The sequence below is a fragment of the Oenanthe melanoleuca genome, chromosome 20 (assembly GCF_029582105.1).
Source record: "Oenanthe melanoleuca isolate GR-GAL-2019-014 chromosome 20, OMel1.0, whole genome shotgun sequence".
NCBI lineage: Eukaryota > Metazoa > Chordata > Aves > Passeriformes > Muscicapidae > Oenanthe > Oenanthe melanoleuca.
The window spans coordinates 2660049-2673076 of NC_079353.1; the positions used below are offsets into that span (position 1 = coordinate 2660049).

The 13028-nt window shown below is 49.1% G+C and overlaps 1 protein-coding gene across 13 annotated transcripts in view; it reads right to left on the bottom strand.

The window, feature by feature from the left end:
* Nucleotides 1-8: 8 nt before the first annotated feature.
* Nucleotides 9-13028, bottom strand: part of CTCFL (CCCTC-binding factor like) — a 55839-nt gene continuing 42819 nt past the window's right edge. For 9 of the 13 annotated variants that reach the window (XR_008841943.1, XR_008841937.1, XR_008841936.1 and 6 more), the window contains 4 exons: nucleotides 6801-6855; nucleotides 6501-6715; nucleotides 883-1125; nucleotides 9-442 (listed from right to left, as the gene is read on the bottom strand). The gene's annotated coding sequence lies outside the window, so the exon portion shown is untranslated. Of the gene's footprint in view, nucleotides 443-695; nucleotides 764-882; nucleotides 1126-6500; nucleotides 6716-6800; nucleotides 6856-13028 lie in introns of all 13 variants that reach the window. The other 4 variants (XR_008841934.1, XR_008841945.1, XR_008841946.1 and 1 more) reach the window with 4 other exon arrangements.

Sequence of the window (13028 nt, forward strand, 5' to 3'; positions counted from 1 at the left end):
AAAAAAAATTCTCTGATAACGACAATTTATTGTGGGTGAAGCAGGCTGGGACATGCCCCAGGGAAAGGAGGGCCAGGCTCCGTGTGGATCTGCTGGAGACGGGAAATAAACGTGCCCAAGAGCACTCCAAAAAACCTGAAAGGACCAGCCCTGATTGCAGCAGTTAGAAGTGATATATTCTTGGCATGGAAACAAAAAGCAAATTCATAGCAGGTTTGGAGCTGATCTTACTGGCTTACATGGGATTTTATACTTAGGTAATTCTATTGTTGGCGGGAGCTACTTGATTTATGCCTGAATAAGGTCCTGATCCTGCAAACATTTACTGATGTACTTTAGTTTTACCTTTGCCCCAAGACATCCTACTGATTTCCCCGCAGTGAGGGTAGTGGCTGTCTGCAGAGCTGGAGCCTTTGCAAGAGGAAAATCTGCGTTGTAATGCCTGAAACAGAGAGGAAATGTTGCAGTGAGTCATTAACTCCCCCAGGCTGACACTGCCAGCCCCATGCAGGACACCCAAGGCTGCCGGTGCAGCCCCACAAAATTTGGGATGCAGTGGGGGAACATCCTTAGCACAAACCTGCAGCTGCGTGGAGCTCTGAGCTCTGCAGCCAGAGCAGCAGAGTAAAACCGAGTTTATCCCCCTGACACCCCTCTCCCCAGGGCACACCCTCCAAACAGGCTGCTAAACCCACCAGGAGCCACTTGACTGGTTGTTTCCATTCGAGAAAATGGCATTTACACCGAAACCACCATGTTTACCCTGTAAGGTAAGAGAAGGATTCATCCACCAAACACTGTCCTTTGACAGCAGGTTTGTGCCAAAGGGAGCAGGAGAATAAAAATCTGACTGAGGTGGCACCTCTGTGCCCCAAAACACACCTGGCAGCAGCAGAGCAGGGCTGGGAGAGGGGCAGTGCTGTGCCTTCATCCCACAGCCCCCAGTGCTGCTGTGCCCAGGGAGTGATGGGGTTGATGTTCTGGAGCTCCATGAGCATACAGAGGGGCTGCCCAGGGGTTCTGCTCCCTGTCTGATGAGACTGCAGGACCCAAAGGCACTTCCAGAGCAGCTCCTCTGAAATGGGCTCTGTTCATGCTGTAGCAGCCTGGAGAAATCAGTATTGCCTGCCCAGAAAGATTTAAATATACATAAAATTAGAAGGAGGAAGCTTAGCTAAAATTTCGTGCTTCTGGAAGGCAGACGGTTCGTTAGCAGTGCTTTAATGAGGCTCTAACCTCACTGTAATGCTTTTATTAATGCTCAGTGCTAACTGAGTGCCAACTGCTTGGCTCCTCTCCACAGCCCGGCTGGGCCACAAAGAGAGGGGCTGGGGCTCCTTTGATGAAAACGTGAGCACATTTCCCCCCAGCCAGGACAAACGACAGTTGGTGAGATGAGACAGCCCCGAACCCAGCAGATGGTGCCCAGAGCAGGGAGAGCAGGGCGGGCAGGAGGGGACACAGGAGGGAGCAAGGCAGGGGAGAGGATGAGGTACCAGCCCTGCCAGTGCTGCTGCTGGCTGCAGCCGGGTCAAATGAGGGTCAGGCAGTGAGCAGCGGCAGGACAGCAAGGATGGATGTGCAAATCTGGGGACAAGGGAAGATGTGGGGAGGTGCAGGGAGCAAGGGCTCAGCACTCAGCTCCTCTGCTGGAGTATCTCGTGTGCTTTGAGACCAAAGCTGCACCCAGGTCTCACCAGAGACCTGCTGTGGCCAAATGTGAGTCCTTAATCCAGCAAACTTCCCAACACCCAAGGCACCCACACCCAAAGCCCTGCTGTGACTGTGAAGGGAAACCTGTGCCTTTGAGGGACTCCCAGCCCTGCTGTGGAGCTGATCCAGCTGAAGGAAAACCAGGAGAGGATGGAGTCCCTCCTCCAGTGCTTCTGCTCTGTGACACCCCTGTCACAGTGTCTCTGCCCCGTGACACCCCTGTCACAGTGTCTCTATCCTGTGACACCCCTGTCACAGTGTCTCTGCCCCATGACACTCCTGTCACAGTGTCTCTGCTCTGTTACACCCCTGTCACGGTGTCTCTATCCTGTGACACTCCTGTCACAGTGTCTCTGCTCTGTTACACCCCTGTCACGGTGTCTCTATCCTGTGACACCCTTGTCACAGTGTCTCTGCCCTGTGACACCCCTGTCACAGTGTCTCTGTCCCATTACACCCTTGTCACAGTGTCTCTGCCCCGTGACACCCCTGTCACAGTGTCTCTGCTCTGTGACACCCCTGTCACAGTGTCTCTGCTCTGTTACACCCCTGTCACAGTGTCTCTGCTCTGTGACACCCCTGTCACAGTGTCTCTGCCCCATTACACCCCTGTCACAGTGTCTCTGCTCTGTGACACCCCTGTCACAGTGTCTCTATCCTGTGACACCCCTGTCACAGTGTCTCTGCCCCATGACACCCCTGTCACAGTGTCTCTGCTCTGTGACACCCCTGTCACAGTGTCTCTATCCTGTGACACCCCTGTCACAGTGTCTCTGCCCCATGACACTCCTGTCACAGTGTCTCTGCCCCGTGACACCCCTGTCACAGTGTCTCTGCTCTGTGACACCCCTGTCACAGTGTCTCTGCTCCGTGACACCCCTGTCACAGTGTCTCTATCCTGTGACACTCCTGTCTCTGCCCCATTACACCCCTGTCACAGTGTCTCTGCCCCGTGACACCCCTGTCACAGTGTCTCTATCCTGTGACACCCCCGTCACAGTGTCTCTGCTCTGTTACACCCCTGTCACAGTGTCTCTATCCTGTGACACCCCTGTCACAGTGTCTCTGCCCCGTGACACCCCTGTCACAGTGTCTCTGCTCTGTGACACCCCTGTCACAGTGTCTCTATCCTGTGACACCCCTGTCACAGTGTCTCTGCCCCATGACACTCCTGTCACAGTGTCTCTGCCCCGTGACACCCCTGTCACAGTGTCTCTGCTCTGTGACACCCCTGTCACAGTGTCTCTGCCCCATGACACCCCTGTCACAGTGTCTCTGCTCTGACACCCCTGTCACAGTGTCTCTGCCCCATGACACTCCTGTCACAGTGTCTCTGCCCCGTGACACCCCTGTCACAGTGTCTCTGCTCTGTGACACCCCTGTCACAGTGTCTCTGCCCCATGACACCCCTGTCACAGTGTCTCTGCTCTGACACCCCTGTCACAGTGTCTCTATCCTGTGACACCCTGTCCATGCCCCTGCTGGCTACACAGGGGAGGAAGGGACACGCTCACCTGCTCGTGGGGTGATGCTGAGCACCCTGAGCTCACATTTGGGATGTGGCTGTGGGAGGACAGAAGGCCAGAAGGACAGAAGGACAAGGATCCCCCCAGCAGCTGCTGGGACACTCCCCCAGCCCTGCTGGGAGCCGAGGTGAGCACATGCCGTATGCTTCTCCTCCTGTTCCTCCAAACACTCTGAATAGGGGGATTAAAACCCAGCCCTTGCAGCCTGCAAGGCTCTGGCTGATGTTCCAGCACAGAGGAGGACGGGTGGGCTGCTGCAGGGATGGGAGCAGCCTGTGGGAGCCTGGCCTGGCTCTGCCTGCAGGACCAGCCCTCCCAGGAACTGCCAGGAGGAATCCCCCATAGATCCTGGAATCACAGCACAGAGCCAAGGCAACAAGGAGCTGGGTCTGGGGTCCCACCATCGTCCACCCATGGATTCAGAGGCAACCAAAAATTAAAAAAAAAAAAATTTTCTTTCTCAATCAGAAAATTTCAGCATCGTGTCATAGTCAACTGAAATAGACTTTCATGTCATTTTATTAAAAAAAAGAGGGAAGAAGATTATCCAGAGAAAAAGGGAGGAAGCCATCAGAATGCCAGGGCACAGTGATGGGTGAAACACAGGAATGACCAGGAAGAAAAGCTCCTGTGCTCAGTGCATTCTGCCCAAACTACCAAACTGCAAAGTCTCTGCACTAGAAAATTCACAACGTATTTTTTTTCTCCATGTAAAACTGACAGATTCAAAGCCAAACATGGAAATATCTCAGGGTGCTGATGTACATTTTTTCTGTTAAAGTTTCTCTGAAATCTGCTTCTTGTGAAGGAAGGAAAAAAAAAAACCAGAGAGAAAAGAAGAAACAGGATATTTTCAAGTAAAATTAGTTAGATGCAGCCATTTATTAAAGTGACTGCTATAGGCAATTGGGAAACTGGTAGAATTAAAATGTTTACCCAAATATTTTTTGCCAAAATGTGGTGTGCTTGTTTGCTTGTTTTTTAAAATTAGACTTTCTAAATTTATCAAAACTCAGAATAAAGCAGAATTTAGAAACAGAAATGAAATACAGAAAATAAAATTGGGTGAAATGGGATGGCAAATGCTGTGAAATGTTCATCTGGAATTTACAGCAGCATCTAAAGCCCACTCACACCAGACAGTAAATTCTTGTTCCTAGCACAATAAAACAGTTCTATAATAAATCTTTTTAGTTTCTACTGGCCCCATCCAAAGCTTCCCTGCACTGACAGTGACACCTTGCAGGGCTCTGAGTCTGGGCATCACTTTGCACATGTGAGCAGCTGTGCCAGCCTGAAAAACAACGTTCTGAATCCCATGGCTCCTGTGGCAAAACACGAGAAACTTGGCACTTTAAATGGATTTTATCCATGGCATAAAGCAGAGGAGTTTTGTCCTAGTGCAAAATGGGGAAAACACCGTAAAAAAATGAGCACAGCTGTAAACAAGATGCACACTGGCAGCACTCATCACCCTGGCAAGGGTAATTGCCCTCGAGTTTAATCAAGGTGGAAGGAGGGGATTTGGAAGCAGCACGTCCATGGCACACTTCCCTGCTTTGTCACATCACACTAAACACTCGATAAAAGCTCCCTTTGAAGAGGAGCCAAGCCCATCCTCACTCAGCACAGTGATACTGCACTGGGCTCGCTGAGCTGGGCTTCCACTTGTGCAAGGAATTTGTAAGAGGCAGAAAAAAGAGTAGGAGTGAGCAGACAGCGTTTCAGCTCAAAGAGAACTACAGAAGACAGTGCAGTAATTAATTACTGGGGTTTGCCTCTATTTTTTTGCTGGCAGTGGGACAAACAGACTCCTGTATTAGTAAAATGGATCCTTCTCTATAGATGTGCATATGTGCCAATAAAGGTTGAAAAATCACTTGCCATCTCCCCAAAATCATGAGATGGGTAAGAAAATAAATAGAATAAAAAACCTGATAGTAGCAAAGGGTTTTCTTTTGTGCCTTTCTTTCTGAGCTGTTGCCCTGCCAAGCTAATTTCAATAGAACCTTGGTTAAAGGAATAATAAAAAAGGGAAGGTGAGACTTTCCCATCATTACACCAGAAGAGTTTAGTTTCCCAGGAAAGCAAATCTGTAATGCCATGAGATCACTTCCAGATGACGAATCTGAAGTTTGTTTTTAGAAGGCTAAAAACAACAACAACAAAAAAATAAGATAAAGAAAAAACCTGCACCAGCCAAATGCAGATTGCTTGGACATTGGGTATTTGTGTGGGTAATGTGCCATCCTCCTGCTGCCCAGGGAGGCACAGGGACACTTTTTCCTTAGGGAATTCAGCTTGGGCAGAGGTGTGGGTGTGGTGGAGCTGTGCCTCTGCCACACAGTGCCCAGTGCCAGCCCCTTCATCTGCCCCCAGGTGTGACCCCAGCCCAGCTGAGAGCAGGAGGGGCAGTTCCACTCCAGGGCTTTGCTCTGCAGGCACAGAGGAGAGCTGAGCTGTCCCTGCACATGGAGCTGTGCCCTGCCCACCCAGCAGGGATGGGGCACTCACCCACTCACCTCCTGCACCACCAGGGGCTGATGGAGGCATCCTCCTCCTCCTGCCCCTGCCACAGCCCCAGTTGGAGCACACACAGCCTCTGCCCACCATCCCTGCCCCCTTTCAGCCCATGCCCAGCTCCTCCAGGTGTTGTTTGCTCTCCCAGCACAGCTCTTGTTTGGAGAGAACTCTCCACAAAAACTTGGTGTCGTTGCTGTTGGTTCTCAGCCCCAGCCTGGTTTTGTTGAGGTGACCAAGTGAGTGGCAGGTGGTTGGCTCTACTTATTTTCTGCTGGATGGGGACACCAAATATTTACTTTCTGAAAGTAGCTCCACTACAATTCATAACATCAACTGAAATGCTCAAAAAGGGTGGGGAAGGGCTCCCATACCTTTGCTCTTCCCCTAAAAGCAAAGATCTTGGCATCTTTGCAAAGATGACACAGAAATTCCTGGGCTTGGCTGCTTTGCCAAGGAGTGCATCTCATGGGCAACACATGAGATGGATTAACCTTTGGTTTCACTGGAAGATGCCCACAGGAGTGGATCTGGACTCCTGGTGTCTGATCCATACCAGACCACAGCACCAAGGCAGAGCAGTTCCAGCAATCAAAACCAAACCAATCCCGTGGCAGCAGAACAGTTTAGGCCTTGCATTTCAGGAACAACAAAACTGCCTGGGGGTATGTGCTAATTACAGACTACTCCTATCATTCCAGTTTACATTGCAAGACACCAACCAGAGGAAGAGTGACTTACCTTTGATGAGAGGAAGCTCCAGCTATGATCAAGCAGGGATGTTGCATTCAAGGCAAATTTAGGGAAGGCTGAGCCAAGTCCTCCTCTGTATGAAATTGTTCAGTAGCTGTTGTCAGTAGTAGAATCATCAAGTGCTCTGTCTTCATCTGAAACCTCCAGAAGTGCTGAATTCCAGATAAATTTTCCCTCCCTCAAAACACACTCACATAATGGCCCTATTTCAAAAACAGACCAGGGATTTTGGAGACAAAATTCTCTATTGTGAGATGTCCAAAGGCCTTTGTGCCCCAAGGTTCTCACCATGTCTCCAGATGCAGCAGAGGGAGAAGGGTTTCCTTCCAGGCAGGGACTGTTGCTGCAACAGGGATTCAAAGCCACAACTCAGCATAAGTTTTGCAAAAAGGAGACACCTACACAGACCACAGGATTGCTTGGGACTGAGTTCTGCATCCAAAGATCTGCTGGTGAAGTGCCACTGCCTGCAGGGTGGAACACTGTGTGGCAGAGGACACGTCCACCCAACCTGGCAAGCCTGAGGTGGAGACTCTGGCTGGTGGGTTAAGCCATGGCAGCCTCTTCCCCAGCCCTCACTGTTCTTTATATCCTCTCCTGATGAGAGGGGCAATCATTCAGGAGTGGATTTTTAACTCTTTTTAACTCAGTGCCATGGATCACTGATGGGATCAGGCCCACAGAGCATGCAGGGCATGACTCAGTGCTAAGCACCTTTTATCAATATGCTTTTGGCTTCAAGCACTCCACGTTTTCTCTCTTTTCCTTCTCCTTCTTTTTTTTTTTTTTTTTTTTATTCCTCTTGTAAAGACTTTGCTATGTCAGAATCTGTCAAACAACTCCTTGTGCCATGTTTTCACAAGAATCCTACTTGCTGGCCAGTGCCAAGCTCCCTTTTAAACAATACTCAGTGAAGCATTGCATTGCCTGTGCTCTGCTCTCTCATGCCATATTTAGACAAAAGCCAGGGAATTCCCTGCCCTAGATGAGGGCTTGAATGAGTGCCTTCTTCTCCCACCTCAACTAAAAAAGCATGTGTTCACATCAGCCTTCCACCCAGCTTTATTTTTAATTCATTCTGCACTTGGATTTATGCACCTAGAAATCTGAAGAGGGGTGGGGGGAGAAATGAAAATTTAAAGAAAACAAAACAAAACAAATGGATGCAACCACAGACACATGCTTAGTCCCGCTGGGTGCATTCCCAGAGAGACCAAAACCAGTGGAATAAAACCACCCAAACCCCTGACTGGCAAACGTGAGGAAAACATGGGAGCCCCACCCCAGTGCACAGCTGGCAGCAGCTGGATCGTGGCCACAGGTGGTTTAGTGCAGTGGCCCAGGGCTAGCAAAGAGCAGACACGCTGCAGGCTGCCAGGGGGGTTCTGGCAGCGCTGTGGAGAAAAGGAAAGCCCTGTGGGCAGAGGGGAGCTGCGCTCGCAGCCCCGCACGGCTCCCAAAATCGGGCGCTGCCCGAGTCACTGGGGCTGCAGATCGCTCCGGAGCGCTATTGAAACGCCGCATTCCAGAGCTCTGTGCTAATCGCTCCCCGCCGGCCCTCCCGCATCACTCCACTCGCTGCTGTTTAAATTCTTTGCCGTACTTTTGTCCACAGCCTTCGGGCCCCCCAGATTTTTGGACATGTGGTCCTTCCGCCCGCTGCCAAGTCTGCTGGGAGAGGATGTCAGCCTCACAGCGCCAAAAACAGATGCTGTCCCTGCACTAACTCTGCTGGAAAAGCTTCAGATAAAGGCCTGTCTGCCCTCCTCCTCTGCCCCATGAACTCTGCAAAATATCCATTACATCTGCCCCAAGAATCTGCTTAGGAAAAAATTTGACTCCTGAAATTGAGAGTCAGAGCGTTGTCAAGTAAAGTGTACAAGGTCTGAAATATGGAATGGAATACTCTGAAAAACAAGGCAGAATTAACATTAAATTACTGTTTTCATGTACATATATAAAATCTATTACAGCTATCTCAGATATATCCATACTGCTGGTAGTGGTGATGGGACCTCACTGCACACAGGATGCAGACAGGCACCTTTTAACTGCTGTCACTTAATTCTGCTCAGGGTGGCTTGAGCTGACATCTTCACTGAGACACCACTCAAGCCTTGACTAGCCTGGTGCTCCTGGTGTTATTGCTGCTGCCAGGAGCATTCTGGGGACAGGGAGAGAGGAAAGAAACGATATGGACAGAGCTGTGGAGTTATGAAATGCACCCTTAGGATCATATGTTCAAAAGCACTCAGTTCCTGTTTAGGAACCTAAATGAAGTTGGCAGGATTTCAGAAGTGCTCAGCATCCATCAGCTCCTACTGAGAACATGCTGAGCTCTTCTTAAAATTGTCAGAGAGAAACAATTTGAAGATAAGAGCCAGCTTGTGGCTCACAATTAACATCATTGTATGGGTCTTCAGAGCAGCCTGGCAAGAGCAAGAATAGCTGCTTTCACAGAAGATATGGTGTGTGACTCCACATCTCCAAGCACAGGCTCTGGTCCATAAGCTGTCACCCCACTGGCTGCTTCCTGAGACAGCTCTGCACCCTGAGAATTTTCCACTTTGTGTCACTGATGCCTTCTAGTGTAAGTGGGAGTTTGCACCTGACCATGGCAGGACCAACCATCAAAATGAGTGCTCAAAAACTCAGAACATAACCCACAGGGCTGAGGCAGGGCAGCTGAGAGAACATCTGGAGAGATGCTCTCATTTGGGCCTAACATAGGTTTTGACATATAATTAGTAGCAAAACTAAGACCTTGTGTCTTTGAGCTCTAAAATGCTCTTTGTTCTGAGAAGAAGAAAGTGTTTTCTCCCAGTGGTGACAAACAGCTAATGCCATGGGAGCCTTCAACAGACAGAAAGATTTGAAAAATCTCTCCAAACACTTCCAGAGGCATCAATCCAGCAAACTTAATCAGCAGCAGTCCCACTTGCCCTCCTGGAACCACTGATCTATTTAAAAGGAAAGTTGTGAATTCAAATCCTCCCACTGCTCACAGCTCCTCCAGCCTTGAACCAGCTGAACCTTGGTACCACACCAAGAAAAACCCAAATCAAGCTACAGCAGCTTGTGCCAGGCTTCAGCTCACCCAGGGACATATTATAACTCTTGAGGGGAACTGAGAATGAATTATTCTCAAGATCCTCTTTTTCACAGTGTCCTTCATGTTGCATTGAGATTCCAGCAGCTCTCTTCCAGGTAGGTTCCTCATCCTCACTTTCCATGTATTTCAGGGGTTCCAATGTCTGTCTGCTCCTTCGTTTGCTATGTTGCTTGGTCTAATTCCACAGAAAAACTCCAGAGATTCTTCTGGAGGCAGCAGGAGCTGAAGGATCTCATGACTCTTGCTACCTTGACTCCCCTTGGTGTGGGAGGTGGAACTATAATTTAATGTACTTCTCTAGATGAGGGTGCTACACCCCTATCAGAGCTGCCAGGGGACATTACCACTCATGGTATCAGGACATCACAACTTTTTTTTCTCTTTAATTTAGGAGAAGCTTCTTATTTTCTCAGTAACAGATCAAAAAAAGTATTGATTCCAGAGGAGCTCCTGCTCCCAGCCCAGCTCAAGGACCCAGGAGAGAGATTAAGCATCATGCAATCAAGCACTGCCAGGCTTTACAAGCTCTGGCCATATTGATTTATCTCCTGACATCCTGACACGAAAGCAGAACAGCAGAAGAAAGCATAGCACTATTTTCCATTCTGACTAGAACAAGTAGTCCAAAACATGCATGAATTTAATTTGTCACTCCTCAAATATAATGACTCATTATAATTCATTACTCCCAAGTATTCTAGCTCATTTTCTACAGCTAATTAACCTTGTAAGCAACAATTCACCCAACAGAGGATCACTCTATTGCCATGGGGAAGGCTGCACTCTGCCTTCTCCTGTGGCAGAACAGAAGTGCTTGTCATGGTCTGGCCAAGGGGCACTGCTGCCCTTTCCCTCCTGAATTTGCTGAATGGGGACAGCCTGAGAAAACTCATTTAGAAAAAAAAAATATGGAGAATTCTCCATTCCAGTGAGCAACATATGCTCAATCCAAACACAGTCTCCTTGGGAGCAGGGAAGGGCTGGTTGGCTGTGGCTGCAGCCACTGAAGGGTAACAAATACTTGTCCTTTGCACAGCTGAGCTGAGCTCAACTAGGTGGGAGAGAGGAGGGTGACAAGGAAGGTAGGGACACTAATGCTCATCCTGGAGCAGGGAGAGGGATGGTGACTGGTGCAGCTCCCTGGGGTGATGCCCTGTCCTAGGGAAGCCAGGGCTCACACAACTGGGTGGAGTTTGGACAAGACCTCTCAGTCTTTCCCTTGGTCCCTTTTATACCCTGCTCAGATTTAAACATCCTCTCAACTTCTCATATATATTTAGACCAAAGAAAAACACCATTAAAATGCCAAGGAGGCTTTCAAGACAATTGTTATATTAAACTAGCTTCAATCCTAAACTCTGCTCCTGTGAAATTACTCACTGGACAGCCCACTTCAATCCTGAATTACCAATTAAGTGCTGCTGTCAGATGATTGCTGTTTTCACAGGTCAACCAGGCAGGAAAGGGAATTTCAACAAAACCCTGCCTGACCCCAGGGATTTACAGACAGCAAAGTTTGCATTAGGCAGCACAGTATAAAGGCACAAAATCTTCACTGCAGAAATCCTCCTCATAAAGAGCAGTGCCAAGAGCTGAGCAGTGCTGCTGGTTTTGGAGCAGCAGATGCCATTTCCCTGGCGTGTCCCGCTGCTCCCACGGACAGCAGCAGAGCTCACCCCTGAAACCCAAGAGCTGGGGCCATTTTTAGAACCAGCCTGAAGATCTGCTGCATTATCTGGGCAGCACTAAGGGAACAGGATGAACTGCAGCTCCCCCAGCACTTATTTACCTTCAGTTTAAACAGAGCCTCTGCAGCTCCCCGGGCACCCACCCGCTCAGCACCTCGCACAGGGATGCTGCTCTATTTTTAAAGCATGCTGCTGGCTTCCATCTGAAGCTGCCTGGTTTGTTGTAATTTTTTTTTTTTTTTTTTTTTTTTTTTTTAGCTCTCATATTCTTTAAACTAATTTAAAACACTCTGGCAGATAAAGGTAGTGAGGGGAGATACAGCATGGTTGAGATTAAGGCAAGAGGTACAATGCAAACAGCATAAAATTGAACATCTAAATTCAATAATTAGGGCCAGACAGCAGGAATCATTGCTAAGAGGACCATCTCCCATGTATTTGGAGTGGGGTTATTTGAAGCAAGGCTTTAGGGTTTGTTCTGGCAGCAAACACACTGGGAGGAACAGCAAGTGGCAGCTGTGAGGATTCCTGTTGGGGAATGCAGTCCCTGAACCACAGTTTGAAGTGGTCTGGGGATGCTGGGGAGTTAAAGGTTCCAGTTCTGAGCCCAGGTGAGCAGCACTGCCTTCAGTGTACAATCACACAGCTGGAGGAGGCACTGCTGAGAGTCTCCAGCACTGTGGGAAGGTGGAAGGATGCCAGAAACACATGACATGAAAATCCAGTGTCCCTACCCATGGCTGTGACCCCAAACCAGGATGCACTAAACACCTTTGAACAGGGAGGCTGCTCAGGCTTGACCCAAAACCCACAGCAAATCTCAGCAGTAATTGGAATAAAAGTGTTGAGGCCATGAACACTGACAGGTTGTAAACAGGGGAGGTGGTTGACTACACTGATGCATCACCAACAAAACGAGAAACCACTTCCAAAACTTCACATTTTGAGAGCTTGGAGATTTCCTAGCCCACATCTCTGGTCTAGAATTTTCTCAGCTGATGTTCAGGCTCTGTCAGCACTGCAGGGCTGCCCTGAGCACCCTGCTGCTGGTGCTGGAGCTGCAGACACACACCTGGCTCTGCTGCTCTGGGCAGGCTGAGCTGGGCTCCATTTCGGATTCAGGACATCTCTGAGAACTGGTTGAAAGGAGGACTCGCTAACGCTCCCATCAGATGCTGATGGGCCTTTTTGTGCCAGGAAAACGGATGTGTGCAACAACAGCAAAAGTGCCTGGAAGCGTCCCAAAGCCCGAGTGAAACGGGGGAATGTTGAGTGGCATCAGACAAAAGGAGCAGTGATTTAATCTCCACAGATGGGGAGGAGGGAGCGGTGTCAGGAAAAGCAGGAGGACGAGATTAGCTAGGCAATAAAATGAAAATGAGCAAGAGGTGCAGAGAACTGTGCTGAGATAAGAGGAGGTGGATTACAGGGCTGGCAGATGGAAGGGGAGCAGGCAGCCAAACAGTGAACAAAAAACAGGTAATAAATCTGGGAAAATTGTCATCAACAATGTTAAACACCATTTTCAGCCCATTTTCTCCAAGGAAGTAAGTGGTTGTGGCAGAGGATGTGCTGTGCCAATCCCTCAGGGTGCAGTGATGCTGCCCCAGCCACTGCAAATGGCAAGGTGTGATTGCCTGGGCTCTCAGCTCCTGCAAGACAGCCACAATCCTTTCTGACACATGGATAAGGCAGCCCTTCACACAAAAGGTGAAA